The following is a 25309-nucleotide window of genomic DNA, read 5'->3' as shown; positions in this document are numbered from 1 at the left end:
ACCCTGATTTGCTTCACCTCTACCTTGGTTATGTGTCTCAGGAATGTTTTTTCTTTGCTAAACATTACATAAGAAACATGATCTTCTAAAACTGCAATAGAGATGATATTTTTCTCTAGGCCTAGAACAAACATGACATCCTTGAGTCTGAGAGGAGTGTCTGACTCCCTCTGAAACGTGACTGTACCAATACGAGTCAGGTTGTACCTTCTGCCATCAACTCACGTGATGTGCATCTAGAGATATTTCTCCTCTGGGTCACTGAAAAAGTCTCTACACCTTATCATGTAGAATGAAGCACCTGAGTCTAAGTAAAACACACTCCCATCATTGTGCTAGACATGCATGCAATAAGGATAAATTTTAGCTCGAACTGTGAAGTTGAGGCTTCATCTGCTCCTCCTCCTAAGGTCTTATTGCTAGCATTTTTTCGTGGACACTTCATGGCATAGTGGTCGTATTCATGACAATGGAAGCATTTAATTTTTTACAAATCTTTCTTCTTTCCCCTTTGGTTGGATTTTGGTTTGGTTTGTGATTTCTTCCATTTTCCCTTCTTTCCCTTTCCAACCAATGCAATTTTTCTTCATCATTTCCCTTGGATGAGGTCCCATCTTTGATATTCTTCCTTATTTCTTCTTGTACCAAATCAAACCATAAGTGTTCCCATTTCGGTAGTTTCTCCCTCTCGTTCACTGAATCTTGATACCATACGAGCTCTTAGGAAGGCCCATAATGGCTAGACTTACAAAGTCATCCTTTGAAATAGTAACACCAACTCTTGCAAGATCATCACAAACTTGTGTGAACCTGCTCATGTACTGCAGGAAGTGTCATTCTTTTGCATCTTGATATTTCAAAGTTTATCCTTGAGTGCCATCTTCCTATGGTCACTACTATTATGGAAGAGATCTATCAATGCCTACCACATTGTATAAAGTTTTTCTTCCCCATGGATATTGGTGACAATGTGATCCCGTACTCCCTCCAATATTACTCTCCTTGCCTTGGCTACATCTTTCTCCCATGGAGCAAGGTTATGGGCATAATATTCCCCTGATTTTGTAACATCTATCTTGATGTATTTTAGCAATCCATTTTCATCGAATACATCCTCCATGAGATCCTTCCATGCGATGAAATTAGATATTCCCTCCGAGGAATCCTCTATCTTCAACCCACTGAAGGTCATCTTCTAAGCTCTGAAGAGATCATGCTACATTGAACTACAAATTTGTATCTTCTGAGAAGCAATTTCGAAATTCCTGCTCTAACGTGAATCTGGCTCTTATACCATGTAGAAATTATGGTTTATATTTGCAACTTCTCATGAAGTTTTTTTAAAATCACAAGACACAAACCTAATCTAGTGCTCTGCATAAGTTGATTGACAATTTAAAACAAAAAATTCAGACATGCAATAGGAAATAATACATATGCACACAATATTTTTCTTACGGAAAGAGATGTGGTAAAAACCCATATGCCTGCTTGCATTAATCTGATGAATAGAGATGTATTACAATTTCTTTTATCAATTGAGTACAACATGCAAGTGAATAACCCATATCTCTGCTCACTCAGAAGCGTTGACACATACTTAGTAAATTTTTGCATCTACTTAAGCCCCTATTTCCTTGCGCAATTCCTTGAGAAGTTATGCCCCTATTATTTGGGATTTTTTCCAAATGGATTACACATTTCCTAATATTGATCATGTGACTGCATGAAACACTTGCACACTCAAGTCTAATCTACAACTGATGCTATACTCCCTTGGAATCTCCACGACAATTGGGGGACTTGAATTCTTTTCATGCACTAGATATTTTGGGTTGATTGATCAACTAACTGGATGATCATTGAGTTTGACTGATGTCCCACTAAAAAACTTACCTTACATTAGTTTCTCCAATAGTTAGAACTAGTTTAACTGAGAACGACTTGAGATAACCAACTTCGATTGCTATAAATTAGCAATTACACATGCCTAACTAAACTGTAACTCCTCCAACTCAAATTTACTGAGTAAAGTAGGTGACACAAGCCATGTCATGCAAGTTAATTGCATCCATGTTCTCTGTCGATGTGGAAATTCAAATTTTCTCAATTTAAGCAAGGCAAAATCAAATTGATAATTTATTGCTGCATTTTTCAACAATCCTTCAGGTGAATCTAACCCATGTTGTCCATGAAAATTAGGAATTCCAACATAACAATGTGTTGATGACAAAAACTGACATATAGAAGTAGTGTTTAAAATAAATGAAACAATCAAAAAACACGTATTAAAACACAATCGATGGAGACGCTGAAAAGTACTCCAACTATGTTAGTGGTTATCCATCTTCATCAAAAGTGTTGCCATCGCTCCTCTCAGGAAGCACACCTTTGTTGTCGGCCTCCGTCGCCCTAAATCCCATCAGTTGTTGTTGGCCTCCATTGCTCTGCTTTGTAAAAAGACCCATCAACAACGTAAAGACAGACCCCTAATCCTTTACCTTTACCTTTCTTACTAGTGCCTCGTATTGAAAATTTTAAAACAAAAATAAATTTTATGATAAAATATTTCTTGTCTTAAAATCCCCCGCCGTGTAGTAGTGTTGAATGCAATGACATACAATTTGTCTCTAATCGTATTAGCAAAGATCGAAGGGACAAAAGATGAATTGATGTTAGAGAAATCTTGCTAGGGAAAGTTGTCGCATTCTCTAGAGTCAGCTATCCCCACAAAACGAAGAGCACGCCATATTGTTGCCTTTATATAAGATAACATGAACAATAAGTGAAATAGGAGCCTCGTTATAGGTGTGAGACAATAGTAGCTTGCAAGTTGATGGACTTAGGGCACAGTTAGTGAAATAGGAGCCTCGTTATAGGTGCAAGACAATAGTATCTTGCAAGTTGATGGACTTAGGGCACACTATCAGAGTCACTTTGTTAGTTGTAAGATAATATTTTCTTAAATGAGTTTCATTTTAGGTGGTCATTGTCTTCAATATAAAGTTTTTCCCTAAAATATTTTTGTCTCAAACTATTTTGTCTTAAATATAAGTTTTTGTCTTAAATATAAAGTTTTGTCTAAAATTGTTTTTTTCTTAAATATAAAGTTTTATCTTAAAATATTTCCATCTCAAACTGTTTTTGTCTAAAATTTAAAGTTTTGTCTTAAAATATTTTTGTCTTAAAGTGTTTTTGTCTTAAAATATTTTGCCCTAAACTGATTTTGTCTTAAATATAAAGTTTTATCTCAAACTATTTTTGTCTTAAATTTTAAATTTAAGACAATTCAATTGATATTAAATTTTAATTTAAAACAACTAAAATAAAAAGTGACTTTTTAAGTCAAGACAATTCTTTGTCTCAAAAAAATGTCTTAGAAGTGCCCTTGGTGTGTAGTGTAAGTTGCTTAGCAGTTAAGTGTAAAAAATATGCGTTCAAGTTTCCTCCCATTGTAGATGAACATACAGAAAAAGACTTGGAGGTTGTGTAGTGAGGGACAAAATAGGAATCACTTGAAGTGGGACCCATATGTCATTCTTAAACAAGTTTTGTTATATTTCCATCAAATTTGAAAGTGTGTACGTTGTATTGGTGTAATATAATTAGTTTCAAAATAGGAATTATAGGAGTACACACATATTACCTACCCCTACTTACCCTAAATCTACTTCTTTCATGCAATTTTTCTATTTTTAGTAGTTACTATTTATAGTGTCTAATTTTAGAAATGGATGCTATGCACGATGACATGTGTAAGTGCATAGACTACATAGTGACATGACTATTTCATATACATTAATGTGCACTTCCTTAAATGGCTCTCCACCTTATCTACAAGTACACTGGGCATAGACAAGATAATGACATGGCTATTTCATAAACATTAATACACACTTCCTTATCTCTCCAACTTATCCACAACTAAACTCTTCCTTCCCATTTTTAAGAACAACTCTTATTAAAAACCCTTTTATTCTAGAAAATGTTATCCTTTGACAATTCATCATATTATTAGAGATCTTCTTAAGTTCTTAAGTTAAGAGTTGTATATTTGAATAATTTTTTTAATTCTCACTTAATTTTCCCCCATAATATATTTATTCCGATTTATTATTGACTCTACCTCTAACTCTAGTTTTGACAATACAATTATATTTTTAAGCTATTAACTAAAATTAAGAAAGAGTCACTTTTCTACTAAATGTCCATGCATAAGGAACCACAAGCATATTGATCATATCTGTACAAATATTATTTAATTTTAAATAAGTAAGGCAAGTTAATACAAATGATTTTTTTAGTTACTCAGTCTATTTGAGTGCTATTTAATAATCCCTCATCTTTCTAGACTTCCATCGTTCGTCTAGTAATTTTTAGTGTAGTTTTCTTTTTTGTGACAACTAGATTTGTGCTTAAAATATAAGCGTGCGAACTCATTTTTACATAAAATATAATCGGGCGACCTCATTTTTACAGGACTGTAGATTTTATTTCTCAAACATTTTCCGAAACAGAGAATTTAATTTTAAAAAATTATTTCACTGCGGAACTGCTCCTCAAGAAAATGGGGACCCAGGACTGGGAGTTGCTTGTCGTGATATTGGAAGTCACGGAAGATGTCCCACTACTGGGTCGAATTTAATGAATGTCATGTCGATCATTCCCACTTTCCACCGGCCAGAATTACTTGTGTTTTGTTGTGTGTAATTGGCTGCGATTTCATATTCAGGCACGTTTGGCATCTATGTTTTGATGGTACCTGTCATTAGGAATTGAAGCACGTTGGCATCTATTTTCGGATTGTCCAGGTTTTCAGCGAATTGAAGCACGTTGCGAATCTTTTTAGAAAATATTTTTGACTATGAACAGTTCCATTTTTTTTAATAGAGTATTGACCCATGGTGGTTCAGATGTGCAGACAGTCTCCTATATTTTTTATGCCTTTCGTTCAAAAACCTGTACAGTAGCACATTGTTTAGGCTTTGGGAACTCCATTATTATAGCGTACCGGCCGACAGTTCACCTGTGAGTTTTGCAGGTCAAAGATCATTAATTTCGCTATGGCCCTGCCCATAATGGTGTGATAAAAACAGACCTGATCTAACCTAATTTACAGATTGAGAGGATATAATTAGGGATAATAATAACAATAGGGTAGAACCTACAGCTGCCTGAAGTTGCTGATAGCATGACCTTACCAACGTCTTCTTCAAAGCTGTTATTCTGCAACACCTACGAAACATTTATGGAGAACATAGATTTCACCATAGTTGATGATTATGAAGTTTATGAACTTGATTTCATCGACGCCATGACCAACAGGCAAACAGAGTCGTTTGAATCTGCTGCTGCTGCTGCTGATTATTCCTGCTGTTGTTTTCCTTCTCATTGATGTAATGATTTCTCTTATTCCGATCTCCTTATACATGACCAGATGGCCTTTGATAATTGTCCGCCCTCAGTGCAAATGGAGGATTCCATTATTACAGTTTCCACTGAAGGGACCAACCCTAATTGCCAGGGTTTACCGTTTAATCAGAAAAGAAACAGTGCGTTTGTGGAGTGGAAGGCTGGAAACCCTAATCCACCACATTCCCTCCAGCCCTCGAAATATCCATCGTTGCAGAAACGGTGGATCCGTTTTCTGCATGACATCAACAACCATAAAATAGGACCGTTGCTCTATAAGAGTAACTCTGGCGATGGGAACATAACCGTTCGCAATACTTACGACAAACTTGCAATCCACCACGTTGTATCTCAACGCAAGAGACGAGGGCAGATGAGTGACATATTCTCTGCTTTACGGGCCAACGAAACCCAAGGTAATCATTTCTGGCAACTATTTTCTGTAAGAAATCTGCAGTTTCTAAATCTTAATGTGACCCGATTAAAGCATTAAAGCGTTAAAAGCATTAAAGCATTAAAGCATTAAAGCAGTTTCTAATCTAAAATATTAGATCTTAAGCGTTGAATTGGTATATGATGGACGTACCAGATTAGAGTTAAATAATATATAAAGGATTGGGTCCTCTCTCTCCCTCACACAAGAGTTGTATTCTTCTCCATCAAGAAACGCATAAAGGAAGTGAGGGCAAGAGGAGAGAAACCGAATTCTGAGAAGAAGACAGAAGACAGAAGACAGAAGATGGCAGCCATTACTTCTTCCGCTGTTAATCAAGGTATGTCATCTTAAACAAAGATCATATTAAGTTTGTCAGTGAAATATTTGGTATTGATAATCTTTGGGCTGTAAGTTAAGATTTTTACATCTGGTATCAGAGCAAAATCAATAACTGAATATTTCCTATGATTGCCCTTGCGAATGAATATTATGAAATTTGATTAATCAAGAGATTTTGTCGCTGTGCATGTCGATGCCGAAGGGGATTCTGGACCTCTGTGTTTTTTTTTTATTTTACTTTCGGCAGAAGCGCGCAAACCGACATATTACTGTGCTTTTCCTTAAGATTTTTACTAGTTTAAACGCAATATCCCTAAGTTTCATCATGCCCTGCGATCATCCATTAAGTTTTGGGAAATCCTGGAGGTTTAACATTCCCAAATATCATTTATGAAAATGGCAATGACGAGTCCATCCTCCCTTGGAAAGATCGATTTCCTTGCTGGTGGGTACTGTGACAACATGAAACCGTTGATCTAAAGAATAGCCTCAAACTGAAGGATCGAATCCCCACACTGGTTATTCGACTTGAGAAGAAAAATAGTAGTCGACCCTTTTGAATACGTCCTTCTGCAGCCACCGGCTTTTAATTCTAAAAAATATGCTCGGCCTCTGTACTAAGAATCAAATCCGACAGCTCCTGAGAATGATAGGTGTGCTCACGAGAAACTTAGGCTACCACTGAATTTTCCAGCGCTGTCAAAAGTTCATCGCATTGCCAGCTTCGAATCATACATTCTGTGCCTGGGCATATAGTTTGGAGTGACGTCTTTCCTTATTGGATTAATTCTGTTTTGAATGCGTCATATTGTATGATATGAAATTTGGGCTTCTCTGGAGAATAACTATGAATCCCCTCAATATCGAAATGTATACTATAATCACATAAGGGTTTGAATTTTATGCCCACCCAAACAATAATACTAAAGCTAAAGTAATGCGATATGGGGCCGATATGGTCAAAAATTCATCGTTATTACTTGCCGTCCTGTCTCAACCGCCGTATTGTGATTTTTTCATCATTTTGTATTTGCTGTAATGGAATCTGCGAAACTCTAAGTTGTTCCGTGGTGGTTGAGTGGTAAAAATCAAGGTTTTGGTTGCTGCTAGCTTGAGGCGTAAGATTTTGGTCCATAGTGGAATCAATAACAGCATATAAATATCTTGATATAATCCATTATATATTTTGTACAAGAACATGCTCTATAGAATAATGTGTTGGAAATTTATTTCCACAGAGTAATTGCGTTGATAATAGAAGTTATTGACGTTTGATTGTTTTGCCATATAATGATGGATCTCTATAGTAATTGTTCTGTGACTGATTGTTTCGCATCAAGTATGTGTTATAAATCATTTATGCACATGAGATTTATGATTTTGTTAATCACCAAAGTGGTCAAAATCAGAACAATCATTTAGTGCATAAGTGACATAATGATTATTGATAGAAATTGCCAGTTATAAAAATACCAATTAAAACTGGCGTCACTAATGATAGAACCTGAGAACTTACCCAAAGGAAAGTCTTGTTCTATAACTAGTTGACATGATGAGGTTTAATAGATATTTTGATTAAATAAATATTGATCATCCAAAGATGTCAGTTCTATTTGATTGAATATATTTATTACCTGCTTATGTTTTGGTATTTAATTATGTTAAGTATAAGATAGTATCTACCCAAAGGAGTGCTATATTATACTATTATGTCTACATCTGAATCGCGTTAGTTATGAGCTTATAGTTATTTCATTTTTAATTTGCAGGAGTTACCATGAATACACATGCTTCATCTGTTACATTGTTCACTGGTGTTAATTTTTCTGAATGGAAAGAACAAGTCAATTTCCATTTAGGTATTCAGGATCTTGACTTGGCACTCCTTGTGGATAAGCCTGCTGCTCTTACAAGAGATAGTACTGAGGCAGAAAAATCACACCATAAAGCATGGGAACACAGTAACAGATTGAGCCTTATGTTTATTAAGATGACTGTTGCTAACAACATCAAGTCAACAATTCCACAAACAGAAAGTGCTAAGGAATATATGCAGTCTGTGGAAGAGCGTTTTCGTTCAGCTGATAAGTCACTCGCTGGTACTCTTATGGCAGAACTCACGACCATGAAGTTTGATGGGTCGCGAACTATGCAAGAGCACATTATAGAGATGACTAATATTGCAGCAAGGTTAAACTCCCTGGGACTTACAGTAGAGAATTCTTTTCTTGTCCAGTTCATCCTGAACTCGCTACCATCTGAATATGGACCTTTTCAGATTAACTATAACACTATAAAGGATAAGTGGAATGTTAATGAATTGGCCAGTAGACTTGTTCAGGAAGAAGGACGTTTGAAAAATCAAGTGAATCACTCAGTGAGTTTTGTGAGTAATAAAGCTGGTAAAGAAAAGAAAGGAAAATCAAGTCATTTCAAGAAGAAAAAGGCACCTGCTAAGAATGGGCAGGATGAGGAAAAGAAGGAACTAAAGGATGTTCAATGTCATTTCTGTAAAAAGAAAGGACATTATCAAAGTGACTGTCCGAAAAAGAAAGCTTGGTTCGAAAAGAGAGGTGATTATCTATCTTTCGTATGTTTTGAATCAAATTTAGTTGAAGTTCCTATTAATACATGGTGGCTTGATACTGGTGCTACAACTCATGTTTCCAACAATGTGCAGGGATTTCTTACGATCCGAACCATAAATCCAAATGAAGATCGTTTTCTCTTTATGGGAAACGGAATGAAATCTTCAATTGAAGGCATTGGGACTTATTGTCTAATTCTAGAAAGTGGATATGTATTAAACTTATACAGTACCCTTTATGTACCTTCATTATCTAGAAACCTTATTTCCGCAAGTAAATTGGATATTTCTGGTTTTAGATGTATGATTGGATCTGGTTGTTTTGATTTATATAAGAATACTGATAATGTTGGTTCTGGTATTCTAATTGATGGTTTACATAAATTGAAACTGAATGACACTTATGCGAATTCCTTGTTGAATGTAGTAAATAATGTTGGATGTAAACGTAGCATGTTGAATGAAAATTCTGCTTTCTTGTGGCATAAACGACTAGGTCATATATCCATAGAAAGAATGATGAGATTAGTAAGTAATGAAATTTTGTCAAATTTGGACTTTAGTGATCTAGAATTATGTGTGGATTGTATTAAAGGTAAACAAACCAAACATAATAAGAAAGGAGCCACTAGAAGCAGCCAGCTTCTTGAACTAATACACACTGATATTTGCGGACCTATGGACACTCCAGCCTTTAATGGAGAAAAGTATTTCATCACTTTTATTGACGATTTTTCCCGTTATGGTTATGTCTATTTGCTTCATGAAAAAAAAAAACTCAATCTATGAATGTCCTTGAGACGTCTGTAAAGGAAGTTGAGAGGCAATTAGAAACTGGTAATGCAAGATTCATTGAGAATGGTGAAGTCAGTGGGAGTACTAGAAGAGAAATAGTAGAAATAAAGGAAACAAGGGTAAATGTTACATTGCCTAGAATAGTTCCTCCATCTACTATTACTCCAAATGTTGTTCCAGCTGTTGTAGAACAGCATGATGATAATGAACAACATGTAAATGAAGAAGTACTTCCTGAAGGAAATGACTTACATAATGCTGATATGCATGAACCACAAGAAGTAGCATTAAGAAGACCTCAAAGAAATCGTAGGTCAGCTATTTCTAGTGATTATGTGGTTTATATGCAAGAATCAGATTATGATATTGGAATTGTTGATTACAAGGAGTTTCTGAATGGAGATCTTGATGAGGATGTTTATATGGATCAACCTGAGGGTTTTTCTGTAGAAGGTAAAGAACAATTGGTGTGTAAACTTAAGAAGTCAATATATGGGCTTAAACAAGCATCCCGGCAATGGTATATTAAGTTCAATACCATTATTACATCTTTTGGTTTTAAGGAAAATACGGTTGATCACTGTATATACCAAAAGATCAGTGGGAGAGGCATCCTATGTGATTGGATATAGCGATTCAGATTTTGCTGGATGCATCGATACTAGAAAATCGACTTTTGGTTACCTGTTTATGTTTGCTCAAGGTGCCATATCATGGAAAAGTGCGAAACAGGCTATCGTTGCTTCATCCACTATGAAGGTAGAATTTGTGGCATGTTATGAAGCCACAATTCATGCATTATGGTTGCGGAACTTTATTTCAGGACTTGCGGTTGTCGACACCATTAGCAAGCCGCTGAAAATTTATTGTGATAACTCTGCAGCAGTATTTTTCTCAAAGAACGACAAGTACTCTAAAGGTGCCAAACATATAGAACTGAAGTATCTTGTTGTGAAAGATGAGGTTCAGAAACAAAGAGTGTCAATCATGCACATTAGGACAGAACTTATGATTACAGACCCTTTGACGAAAGGGTTACAACCAAGACAATTTAAGGAACATGTTCAAAGAATGGGTCTTGGTTGTATTAATAATAATTGATGTGTGACATTCTGAGCTCTTTTATGTGTTTCTGATATACAATTATGTGTCTATTGCAATTGATCTGTTCTGTGCTTTACTCATGTGATTGAGCCTTTGGGAAATTGTGGGGGTTTCATGAAATGATCACGAAACAAATCCACCGCAAGCAAATTCTGCATCACGTCTGGCTTTGTCCTCCATTAATCGAAGTCTTAAGCCAACGGGAATTAATTGGAATCCGCCCTCCCCTTCTCGTGTCGTCTATTCGCCTTAAATTTCAGCCGGTATGGGGTACGTTTAAATCTTTTGGCTGAACATATACTCAAAACATTTCTCGTATATTCGGATGCAGTCCCTTGATAAACCCCAATCTGACTCCTGAATATCTCCTCAATTGGATAAGAGGTTGACTCCTATCGTGGCATCTCAACATCACGCCATGCATGCAGTGGACGGGCATAAATTTTCCTTACCACGCATGATCCACATCTAGCTTTTGTGAGTTGTGCACAGTAAGATCACCAGCGTGATATTATGATTGCTTTCCATAGTTTTGAGATTGGGATTTGAGTTTCCAGAGGGGTGAGGCACTGTTGCTTTTGAGTTCCAGTTGTAAAACAACTATTTCATTGTCCTCATTAACTGCACCCTGGATTTCTGTTAATCAAGATTCGTGATCCGACCGTCGGATACAGAGTCATCATGAATTCTCTTTTGTTTAAACGTTGTGGCGCTTGTATAGTTATGATTATGACATTGCTGCCTGCAATGTGTTATAGTAGCTGTGAATATCCAGCCGTTTTTAACTTTGGGGACTCCACCTCTGATACGGGCACAATACATTACATTTTCCCTTACAATATGCTCGCGGAGAATCCTCTTTATGGCCGAACTTTGTTTGGAAGACCTGTAATTTGGGTATTAGTTTCCAAGGGTCACATTTGCTGGTTGGAAATATGGACCATAATTACTTATATTCAATATAATTTGGATTGAAGTTTAGAAGGGTCTTTTCGTGCATCATTTACTGTTTTGGCTTTGCACGATTAAAGTTACTGGTGCAAAATAATTGTTTGAAATTTGGGCATAAAAGTAATTGCTCTATGACTGATTGTTTTGCATAAGGTATGTGTTATAAATTATTTATGCACATAAGATTTATGATTTTGTTAATCACCAAAGTGGTCAAAATCAGAATGTTGTTTTGCAAATTATTTATGCACATGAGATTTATGATTTTGTTAATCACCAAAGTGGTCAAAATCAGAATAATCATTTAGTGCATAAGTGACATAATGATTATTGATAGAAATTGCCAGTTATAATAATACCAATTAAAAACTGGCGTCACTAATGATAGAACCTGAGAACTTACCCAAAGGAAAGTCTTGTTCTATAACTAGTTGACATGATGAGGTTTGATAGATATTTTGATTAAATAAATATTGATCATCCAAAGATGTCAGTTCTATTTAATTGAATATATTTATTACCTACTTATGTTTTGGTATTTAATTATGTTAAGTATAAGATAGTATCTACCCAAAGGAGTGCTATATTATACTATTATGTCTACATCTGAATCGCGTTAGTTATGAGCTTATAGTTATTTCATTTTTGATTTGCAGGTTGTCTATCTTTCGTATGTTTTGAATCAAATTTAGTTGAAGTTCCTATTAATACATGGTGGCTTGATACTGGTGCTACAACTCATGTTTCCAACAATATGCAGGGATTTCTTACGATCCGAACCATAAATCCAAATGAAGATCGTTTTCTTTTTATGGGAAACGGAATGAAATCTTCAATTGAAGGCATTGGGACTTATCGTCTAATTCTAGAAAGTGGATATGTATTAGACTTATACAGTACCCTTTATGTACCTTCATTATCTAGATACCTTATTTCCGCAAGTAAATTGGATATTTCTGGTTTTGGATGTATGATTGGATCTGGTTGTTTTGATTTATATAAGAATACTGATAATGTTGGTTCTGGTATTCTAATTGATGGTTTATATAAATTGAAACTGAATGACACTTATGCGAATTCCTTGTTGAATGTAGTAAATAATGTTGGATGTAAACGTAGCAGGTTGAATGAAAATTCTGCTTTCTTGTGGCATAAACGACTAGGTCATATATCCAAAGAAAGAATGATGAGATTAGTAAGTAATGAAATTTTGTCAAATTTGGACTTTAGTGATCTAGAATTATGTGTGGATTGTATTAAAGGCAAACAAACCAAACATAATAAGAAAGGAGCCACTAGAAGCAGCCAGCTTCTTGAAATAATACACACTGATATTTGCGGACCTATGGACACTCCAGCCTTTAATGGAGAAAAGTATTTCATCACTTTCATTGACGATTTTTCCCGTTATGGTTATGTCTATTTGCTTCATGAAAAATCTCAATCTGTGAATGTCCTTGAGACGTTTGTAAAGGAAGTTGAGAGGCAATTAGATAAAAAGGTGAAAATCATAAGGTCTGATAGAGGTGGTGAATATTATGGTAAATATGATGAGTCAGGCCAGTGTCCAGGTCCATTTGCAAAATTCCTCGAAAGTCATGGCATATGTGCGCAATACACAATGCCAGGTACACCACAGCAAAATGGTGTAGCAGAAAGGCGCAATAGGACTTTAATTGATATGATTAGAAGTATGATGTCAGATTCTACACTACCTAAGAATTTGTGGTCGTATGCTCTCAAAACCGCTAACTATTTGTTGAATAGGGTTCCTAGTAAAGCTGTTCAAAAGACTCCTTTTGAGTTATGGACTAACAGGAAACCTAGCTTAAGACACCTGCATGTTTGGGGTTGTCCAGCGGAAGCGAGAATTTATAATCCACATGAAAAGAAATTAGATTCTCGAACGATCAGTGGGTATTTTTTAGGTTATCCTGGGAAATCTAAAGGGTATGTGTTTTACTGTCCTAATCATAGTCCAAGAATTGTAGAAACTGGTAATGCAAGATTCATTGAGAATGGTGAAGTCAGTGGGAGTACTAGAAGAGAAATAGTAGAAATAAAGGAAACAAGGGTAAATGTTACATTGCCTAGAATAGTTCCTCCATCTACTATTACTCCAAATGTTGTTCTAGCTGTTGTAGAACAGCATGATGATAATGAACAACATATAAATGAAGAAGTACTTCCTGAAGGAAATGACTTACATAATACTGATATGCATGAACCACAACAAGTAGCATTAAGAAGACCTCAAAGAAATCGTAGGTCAACTATTTCTGATGATTATGTGGTTTATATGCAAGAATTAGATTATGATATTGGAATCAATAAGGATCCAGTTTCGTTTTCACATGCTGTAGAAAGTAAAGAGTCAAAGGAATGGATTAATGCCATGAAAGAAGAAATGAAATCCATGCAACATAATGAAGTTTGGGATCTCGTTGAGTTACCACATGGCTGTAAAAGAGTCGGATGTAAATGGGTTTTTAAAACCAAACACGACTCTAGTGGTAATATCGAACGGTATAAAGCTAGACTTGTTGCTAAGGGTTACACTCAGATAGATGGTGTTGATTACAAGGATACATTTTCTCCTGTTTCGAAAAAGGACTCACTAAGAATAATAATGGCATTAGTAGCTCATTATGATTTGGAGTTGCATCAAATGGATGTGAAAACAGCCTTTCTGAATGGAGATCTTGACGAGGATGTTTATATGGATCAACCTGAGGGTTTTTCTGTAGAAGGTAAAGAACAATTGGTGTGTAAACTTAAGAAATCAATATATGGGCTTAAACAAGCATCCCGGCAATGGTATATTAAGTTCAATACCATTATTACATCTTTTAGTTTTAAGGAAAATACGGTTGATCACTGTATATACCTAAAGATCAGTGGGAGCAAGTTTATTTTTCTGGTCCTTTATGTTTTACACAAGAGTTGTATTCTTCTCCATCAAGAAACGCATAAAGGAAGTGAGGGCAAGAGGAGAGAAACCGAATTCTGAGAAGAAGACAGAAGACAGAAGACAGAAGATGGCAGCCATTACTTCTTCCACTGTTAATCAAGGTATGTCTTCTTAAACAAAGATCATATTAAGTTTGTCACTGAAATATTTGGTATTGATAATCTTTGGGCTGTAAGTTAAGATTTTTACATTTTCATCTTGCCTTCCTTGAAATTTTGGCGCTGTGACTGGTTATAAGTGGTTCCAACTTCCAATTGATTCTAATTGTTCATTATTGTTAACTACCGTTTGATATAGAAGGCGGGTAGAGCTACATTGCTTCTTCAGACGAAAGATTATGTGATTCAGCTGCACGAGCGTATACAACAACTGGAGCACCGAAATCGAGAGTTAGAAGCGTTATTATTAGAGAGATCATCAATCACATAGATCATCAGTTCACTACATTAGCAGATTGCCTCTTACTCATTACGTTCACTTATAACTTTTAATTTCTTTCAGTGAATCCAATGTCATATTCTGCCCGCTCGACTTATTATATTTCTAATTTTCTTGTATTTCTCTCTCTATTTCGGTTTTCTCAAAAAAAATTGCCCTTATGTATTTACATCTCTTTCACAAGTATTCCATATGATTTTATGTACTTACGGCTGTTTCATACGTATTCCATATGATTGAATGCTTTTAAGATGCATCTTAAGTTTCTATTATCAAAAACAGAAACAGTAAATCAAATTTCTTGAAATTTGTTTCGGTATTTTTTTAATTTGGAAATATTTTAGATCAATGATGTCATTCATATGAGTGTGAAGTTAATATTTTTATTATGATTATTAACTTTATATGTAAAATATTAACCAGGTAAGAGATTAAAGTATTGAGAGAAGTTAATATTTTTATTATGATTATTAACTTTATATGTAAAATATTAACCAGGTAAGAGATTAAAGTATTGAGAGAAGAGTTTCATGATTATGTTTGATAAGTATTCCATATGTTTGAATGTTTTTAAGATGCATTTTAAGTTTAGATTTATCAAAAACAGTAACATTAAATCAAATTTCTTGAAGTGTGTTTTGGTATTTTTTTAATTGGGATATATTTTAGATAAATGATGTGATTTATTTAAGTGAAGTTAATATTTTTATTATGATTATTAATTTTATATATAAAATATTAATAATGTAAGAGATTAAAGTTGTCAAAGAAGAGTTTCATGATTATGATAGTTTAAGTAATTTAAAAAGTTAATAAAAGAGTTTTATGATTATGATAGTTTAGGTAATTTAGAAAGTCAAGAAAGCTAGTACTATAATGTAAGTTTTACTATAGATTTTTTCATGTTATGATATTTTGGGAATTGATCACTTATGAGTTTTATTATCAAGTTTATGAAAAATTTACTTTTATTTTAAGAAATATTGAATTGACTAATTCTGAGATTCAATTATGAAGCTCATGAGAATTGGCTCTTATTTTAGAAAAGCACATTTTATACTTAATATTTGCTAAGAAAAATAGATACTTTTGACATTCTATATTGGAATTGATAATTTCCTTCTAAAATTTCTTTATCACCCTCTAGGTAAAATTTGGCTTCTTATATTTTGGAATTGATAATCTCCTTATAATATCTCTTTATCACCCTCTATGTAAAACAAGTCTTCTTATGTTATCCCTTCTTAAGCAATGGGGATTTTAGCTAGAGTTAGAAGAAATTTTAGTAAACCTCTTAGCTTCCATGTTGTTTAATTCTCTTTACACATTAGATACTTAGCCATAGAAATGTTTTCAATGATGTAAAAACTTTCTTCAATCAGAAGAATAGGGTAGGGAGTATTTCCTTTAGTCTTGAGATTGAAGGGTATAAACTACTTTTGAACATCTTATATCTTCACCCATGACTTTCTACAAATACTGCAACCCAAACCTCACATCCATATAAAATAACAAAATAAAGTGAGTCTCAAAATGTAGTCTTTTCCCATATACAAAGATTTATTGACTTACACTTGTTTTCAAGCCCATAATAGGTTTTTTATCCTCCATTTATCCTTTCTCATTGCTATAATTCCAATTGACTTGTGATTGATATCAATTACATGATATTTGTATGAAGGAACTTATCCAAGTTTTTATTGTCATATATGAAAATATATGTGTTCTTCGTAGATTTAATAGTAAAAATCTTGGATGATTCTTAGTTTCTTGCCAAAATCATAATGTCTAATCTTCGAAAGAGCACTATTGTGAGCATAAAGTGGAAGAATTATGACTATGATAGTGAGAAATTATACCAAAACAACCATAATCTAACAATTAATCTTCTATCTTATCAATTTATATGCCAAAATGGGTAGGGGTAAGGGACATCTTTGCTTAACTCAAATATTGCATTGAATTTCTTTCTACCACCCCTTATTAGTTGTAAAATCGGAAATAATTTTCGAATAGACTTCTCACAACATCCTCAATTGGATAGAAATCATTATCTCTTGCAATGTCCTCCATAATTTTGTCATAGGAATGCAGTGAAAAGATTTACTAAAAGAAACAAAACAATAAAAGAGATTAGTTTTATCATTATAACATTCTTCTACAATGTTCAAGAGACTAATGAGGTTGTCCATAGTTGAATGATATCTCCTAAACCTAGTGTGGAATTTAGCTCTTCCACCATGGCTCTTTAGCCATAGGCTAATCCTCTTTTTCAAAATAATTATGTATAGCTTGGCTAAAATGTGGCTAATAATAATGGTGTTATAGTTATAGGGAATGGGTTTATCCTCCCTTTTAAATATAGGGAAAGTGAGAGCCTCCCATTTTGAAAATTTCAGATTCGTAACCTTAAATATCCCTAAGGATACATAACATCCTCAGTAGGGGCATTTAAAATGGTCTCCATGGCATTAAACAATTCACAAAAGTTTTCAAGATAGGAATTTTGGTTATTTGGGGGACCAGATTATTTTCTTTAGTTCAATGAATTATAATTTTCCTCCAAAGCCTTCTAGGATTATATTTAGATAGCTGCAACAAGAACTCTTTTTCTATTTCTATATAATAAATTTTCTTCCTTTCAATAAGAGCTTTGTACATATTTATCATATCAAGTTTTATGGGTTCATTAGGAAAATCGTTAATTATTGTTTTAGCAAATTTACAACCATTTTTCATACCATGGTTGGTAGTACTATTATTCTTTTTATATGATACCTCAAAATATTTTTTATTGTAAGTATAGAGGGCTGTAGTAAAATTATGATAGATATTTTCAATGTTATCCTTACAATTTACGAGGTGTAAATCATTAAGAAGAGATCAATTTTTCTTTTGTTGAGAAATAGGTGCCTTTGAATCTCAAAATTCTCTTCCATGTAAGTTTTATACATGAAATTTTTTAGTTTTAAGGATAAATATCTATGATTAGGGTCATGATCATGGTCATATAAGATGTCAAATTTTACAATTTGTTTGGAAACAAGGATTTTGGATATCACAAAATTTATGACGGTACTAAAAAGTCATTATATACAAGTCATCTCATTGGATTTTGGCTACTTTATTATGCCATTGCAAAATATAGGGTTGGCAGAACTATATAGCTTAAATAGCTTGCTACTAAATAAATTCTATGCAATATAGTTAGAGTTTATTTTGTATTGACTAGCTAAATCAAGGCCCTGATGTAGCCAAATAGGGCTAGAGTTGAAATAATTGCTTAGAAGGATAACTTGGTTAGTGGTATTTCTAGTATTAAAGCCTCTTAAGAAAAGGGTATTACTTTCATTACTCACACTATAAATATGTTGTTCTAGGGTATTATGAGGAAATTTTTTATCTATATTGCTTTTCTTATAAAGGGTGGATTTGATAAGTGTTAAACAAAAAATTCTTCTGTAAATCCTATTATTTTTAATGTGAGATATTTCAATCCAAATATAATTATTAAGAGGGTCTATCTTACGAAGTTCAGTGTGAGGAGGAAACTTATTTCAATCTAGTAGGCTATTCATCCAATCCCTTTATGAAATGAATTCTCAATCCATATTGACAATAAAATGAATCCATCTATGTGAGGGATTTGAGACTAGTCATGTTCCCAAAGTTTGACCAAAACAATAATATCAATTTCACTTAGGATTCAATTTAACATAGGAACTTTACATCATCGACATCCATAATAATTCCACAAAAGGATTCAAAATGTTCCAAATTCATATTTATTATTCTCATTTTGATCTCTATACTTAATAATATTTTTTATATATTTAATGATTGCCTATTTGGCTTCCTTTATGGCTTCCTTTACTTTTTTCACCTCATTTCGTAATTCAAATTGGTAAATTGGAATGAGGTCCTCATTTATAAATATTTTTGTCCCTTTTAAGTTTGGAGATTTATTGAGAATTTCAAATTTATGTTCACCACTACTCATGCTAACCTAAGTAAATCCATATCTATTCTTGAATATCCTACCCAAACTTCTTGACTTTATGAGAGGGGTTGCTTCAATTTGGTAGTTATTTTCTAATTCTTCTTTCTGTGTTGTCCCCTTCTTTTTTCTCTTTTATACTAGCAATTATAAGATTCAAGGATATTTTATTCTTCTCATGATCCAACTCAATTAGCTTGTTTATATTCTTTTTGATAGGTTTCATTTCCAATTTAGTTTCCTTACCACTTACGGCCAAATTGTTATTTATTTTCTATTTAAAAATTTTAATAGTCCTCGGAGAGAAATTTTCTTCAACGATCAATTGTTTTTTATTTTTCATTTCTTACTGCATATCGTTCATTTTCTATAGTTGAGTATGAAATCTTAATATATTTTTCTTTAAGAAATTGATTTTTTTGGCAAACATTGCAACTAATCTTATTTTATGTTCCATTTATCTTTCTTCTCTCTTTTTTCCTAAAGAACCAATATGATCAAAAATACTTTCTAGGATTTCATTTGGTTCGAGTTTCGGCATCTATGGTGAAGTACTCGTGATCATTTTTTCTTAAGAAGAAACATATATAAAAGGAACATATGCACCTAGATTATGAGTGAGTGAGTATACTTCCGCAGAGTATATTTCCACATAATTCTTGTAGGTATGTTTTTGTAGATATTTTGCAAGTATATTGTTATAGATTATAGAGTATATCCATGATTTTTTAATGTATGGTGAAGTTATCATAATTAAAAGAAAATTTAAGGAAAGTAAATAACTAAATGAAATACATGCACCCATAATATAAGTGGTTGGATATATTTTCATGGAGTGTATTGTTGAGATTCTTATAGGTATGTTATTGTAGAGTTATTTTCAATGTAATACTATAGACCATGGAGTATATATGTAACTAGATAAATGTTCATACAACCTCAAATTGTCATCATAGACACAATTTACTTTAGTAGATATTTCATACAAGATGTATGTTAGGAAAATAAACACAAATATCCACCAAAAAGAAGTAATTCTTGTATATATGCCAGAGGATGTATGCCTAGAAATACCTCCACATATATTCACTATATATAAAAATTATTCACTCAAAAATTTATGCCTGGAAAAATATCAACAAAGATATATAATAATTTTAACAAGTATTCATAGATAAAATTAAATTACCCTACCTCGATGGGGGTGTTAATGGGGAATTAACTGGGGAAAGGATTGATAAGAATATGCTCCACATTTCTCCACTTTATCCACACCATAAAGAAAATGAAAGTTAATGAGGCCTCACCTTCTAACAAAGGTGGCAGAGGCTCTTAAGAGAGACATTGTTGTGAAACTGATGACATGGGTGGGAACCTCCATGATATTATTCCTCCATGGAAACCTATTTTCTCTATTCCCTCTCCTCCTTAAGTCATCATGTTTCTTCCTTCGCCATTCATGACCTTCTATTATAACACAATTTTTGGAAATGGGTGTCTTATCCATCTCCTTTGGATTTTCCTCCATATTTATCATGTTTTTTTGAAGGTGAGGGACTCGTCAAACTTCAATGGACATTCAAACCTACTAGAATGATTTTTTGGTTACCTTCTTCCATCCATGTATGTTATAGCTCTCAACACCACCTTAGCCAAGTATTAGATGGATCTTTCTACCTCCTGTTGTAACAACAAATCCGTTTCAGTGATGTCGGAGGATGGGGATGAGGAACAATGGGTGTCCCCAAGGAAATATTTTCGATTGAGACATCAACTTCTATGTTTCATGAAAACAACCCTCCTAGCATCCAGGACAAAATTAGGTTGGAGGAGGAGGAAATGTGTGAAGAAAGGACATAATTTATGGATTTGGATGTCATGGTGAGAGACACTCCATGAGAAATAAATATAGGAAATTCACGTGGAAGGAAGCGGTGGACCTCTACTAGCATGTGAATTTGTTGTTGGACAATATTATGTTAGATCGACGGTAGAATCAAGTTAATCTCATCCACTAGTTTAATGAGTTGAAGAACTTCATGATAAACATTGAAGGAAGATTGGAAAGGTAGGAGATGGGGTCACAACTCTCCAAGTCCTTTGCCATGTTGTAACACCCCGAGATTAAAATTTCATGTAATAAAGTTAGAAAAGGAAAAATAAGTCCAAGGCCATGCGACACATATTCCAAGCTAAATGTTGGGAAAATAATCCTAGTGGGTGGTCATTTTGTTTATTATGGCCAGGGAAATTGGAAAATGCAATGGAAAATCATTTGAAAAGGAAAAGAGGTATTAATTGGCATTTTAATTATGAAATAATGGAACATAGGAGAATAGGAAGGTGAAAGGACACAAGTTTCATGTGAGGAGGAAACTGAAAGAAAATATAGGAAAGTTAACAAAATAAAGATCTCATTAATAAAAAGGCTTATGGGGAATAATTCATATATTTTGTTAGTTTAAACTTTTGTAATTTCATTTTTGGAGCTCTCTCGCTATTCCCTCTCTCTCATACTCTTGCACATGTAGATCATTCTTGGAGCACTCTAGCAATGGAGAAAGGAAGGTAAAAGAAGAAATAGGAAGCAAAGATCAAGCAAGGAAGAGTTGGATCAGGCACATATAACATGATTACTTGAAGGTATCAAGTTGCATGTATGATTTCCCTGCTAGTTTTGGCTTGCATGCTACATGCACGTGTGTATTGTTTTCTTGCTATCATTGGCATGGAATTTTCTAGGTGTGTTAGTGGTTTCAACCTTGCCTTGCCATTTCCAGATAACCATGGTGTGATGGAATTCATTCATTTTGTTTAGACTTGTATTTTTGTACGGTTTTGGAACTGAGTGAGGTGGTCTCCGAAAAATTCCCAAGGGCCTAGAAATCCCTTCACTAGTAATGGAGAGTTACACGGTAATGCCTGAGGGTGGATATGGGAAAATTACTCACGGTATTGGTGAAGAAATTCAGAGGCATCCAAGGTTGTTTAGGGCCTAGTGATCCCTTGACCGGTTTTGGCGGGATTGCAGTAACGCCTAGTAGTGTATGCTTGATTATTTTGGCCTAGGAATCCCTTGTCTGGTAATAACAAGATACATGATAGAGTTTGGTTGTATAGATGATGGTTTCGGGCGTAGAAATCACTTGACCAATAATGGCAAGATATGCGGTAAATCTTGAGGAAGCCCTAGTTTTTTTGTTGTGAGTCCCACATTCATGCTTGCAATATGGCATGGGGGGTTCAACCCAATCTATGGTTAGGTGGTACATGGAAGTTCCTGATTTGGTTTCCTTTTGAATATATTAATAAGATCCCTTTTTCCCATTGTATTTCATGAGTATTTATACTTACTATTATGCAAATTTGATGGTTGTTATACCATTGTTATTATTTAGGTTATATGATGGTTATAAGAATGGTTTTATGACAGATTTTAGTTATGGCTCTCATCATGTTTTGATTAGTAAATAAATGGTTAATGAATGAATGACCTATTAGATGAAATTGTAGCTATAGAGTGAAGGCATCAAAACTTCTTTATGATTCCCAACTAAGTATGAGACCCCTATGTTCATATATGTAGTTAGGACCTATAGATTACGTGTTCATGATGTATTTGACGGAATTTCTATCATGGCTAGGATGGGTCAGGCTATGTCCTTGAAATTTTTTTAAATTGAAGGCTTTGTCTTTGTTTCATTTATCATTTTTGAAAGTTTCATCAAGCTCTCGAAAGAGGTTTGGATCCTAGCCCTGAAAAAGTGGGTTAGATCTCAGGGTCACTAGCAAAAAACTAAGTAATTTACTGGAGGGCTAAAGTCACCAAATTTCCTTTTCATTGGAGGGTCTAAGAGTCTAGATTATTAATAAGTCAAATTAACATAGGTTTTGGTCACCAGGAGTGGTTGGTTAGCTCTTGGGGGTCCTGTAGTCCCTGAGGGTGGTTAGTGAAGTTTTGATTGGATGATTCCACTCCCTTAACTATACATAATAGGTTGAGTCATTTCATAGTAACTATTTGTCACATATTTACCTCGGTGGGCCGATGAACGTTAGTAAGTGTGGGAGGAGGGTGTTACAGAGTGGTATCAGAGCATGGTTCAACCCTTGGATTTGATGGGAGAAATATGGTTGTCATGCATGCATGAAGGTTGTATATGTGGATGTTATGTATGTACAGTGGTAGTCATTGTTACAGTTGTGTTTTTATGTAGAAGTTGATGATGTTATTTTTGGGATTTGTTTGTCATGAATGCATGTGAGTTGTATATGTATTTGTTATGCATGTCAGTGTCTATATCTTGTTATGCATTCATTGTTATGGGCATGGTTGTCATGCATGAAGTCATTGTATGCAGTTTATATTTTCATGCATGATGTCAATATATTTTTATGATTAGGATTATATATGTATCATATTAATATGATTTATCTTGCAGATGAGATATCCTTCCATGAAATTCAATGAGGTATGTTGATTTTGTCTATATTTTGATTTAGCTAACATGGTATACTTGCAGGAATAACAGGATCAAAGATGACCAACAAAATGGTGGATTATAGTTCATGAGACTCTCCCTACAAATCAGATGAGTAGCATGGTGATGCGTACTCACCTCACATAGAAGGAACTTTGAGAAGTTTGAAGGCATAAATAATAAGGTACAAAGTAGATAATGACAAGATCATTCAGTCACAAGAGAGACTTTCTAGGGCATAGAATAAAGAAGAAGAGGTCAATGAATTTATCCTTTAGAGTTTATCAGACTTCCAGAGATAGGGACAACTTAGGATCAAACATAGACATGAGGACAAGACTAATGGGGCATACGGCAATAGATCTCATGATGGAAACATGTTGGACAAGGATGATGTTGTTAGGGATGGAAGATTCTTGGATACACGTGAGAGGAGAGGCATTGGAAATGGGCTTTATTCTAGTTATGGTTTGAAAAGGTACCATGGTCATCATCGCTATCATCCTTATAGAAGGAATGACAGAGGATATTTCCTGGATGATTTCAAGAAATCCAAGCCACCTACATTTGACGGAAAGTTGAAGAAACCATAAGATGCATATGCATGGTTGCTTGGAATGAAGAAGTTCTTTCATTTTCATGATTACATAGAAAACATGAAGGCGAGGATATTTATTTTCATCATCAAAGGGCGAGAAGACATGTGGTGGAAAGATGTGAAGCAGGCCAAAGACAATAAGACAGAGGACATGAATTGACATGAATTCAAGAGACTCTTTAGGAAGAAATACTTGTCAGAGACCTAATATGAAAGTAAATCTAAGGAGTTCAATGAGTTGAATGTGGGATCAATGATAAATGAGGAGTACACAACTAAGTTCCTAGAATTGTTGAGGTATGTACGTTATCTTAAGGATGAGAAGGCCAAATTTGAAATATTTTTCGGTGGATTACCATTAGCATTTAAAGATTGGATTGAGTATGATGCACCTCAACCACTTGACGAAGTAATTGGAAATTTGAAGCATTGTTATGAGCAATGGAAGCATAAGACAAAGTCACAACAAGGTTGGAAACGGAAATACAAGACTAAACATAAATGACCATCGAAGTGAATAATACCTTCGGATGCAAGTGAGAAAGATAATGTTGTTCCTTACAAGAAGCTTAATGTAGTTGGAAAGGGACATGGCTCACAACTTGGAGTGCATAAAAGTAAAGGTGAGGGTAAGAGACAGTTGTAGTGTTTGATACGTGGTAAGATGCATCTCAAGAAGGATTTCTCATCATATCAAGGTGGTAAGTCTTCGATCTACATTGGAGAGGAAGCACAGATAGTTGGGGATGTTGGATAGCGCATTCCTTCGTTGTATACAACATTGGATACTAGGAAGGACGATCACCAGGCATATATTGTTGAGATGGATGGTAATCTTTGTGATCAAGTTGTTTCTATTTTGATTGATCCTCGATCCGATTATAGTTATGTTAACCCTCACCTGGTGGATAGGTGTGGTTTGAGAAAATATGTGCGTGCAAAGTATTGGTTAGTGTAGTTGGCTATAGGTACTAAGAAAAGAGTTCATAATTGCATAATAGTTTGTGCATTTGTGTTGAATGGTATGCCTATATCAGTGCATCTGAATGTACTTTCGTTGATAACATGTAGTATATTATTGGGTATGGATTAGTTGTACCTTCAGAAGACTAAGTTGGATTGTTATGGAAATGCTATTGAATGCTTCGATGACAATGGAGAATAAAGAGTCTTGTGGAGTAAGAAGAATGCAAGATCAGT

Source organism: Pinus tabuliformis, chromosome 1_2 (genome assembly GCF_031772625.1).
Source record: "Pinus tabuliformis cultivar Carrire ecotype Pingquan chromosome 1_2, CPIR1, whole genome shotgun sequence".
Lineage (NCBI taxonomy): Eukaryota > Viridiplantae > Streptophyta > Pinopsida > Pinales > Pinaceae > Pinus > Pinus tabuliformis.
The sequence above is the reverse complement of the archived record's forward strand: the minus strand, read 5'-3'. Positions refer to the sequence as shown.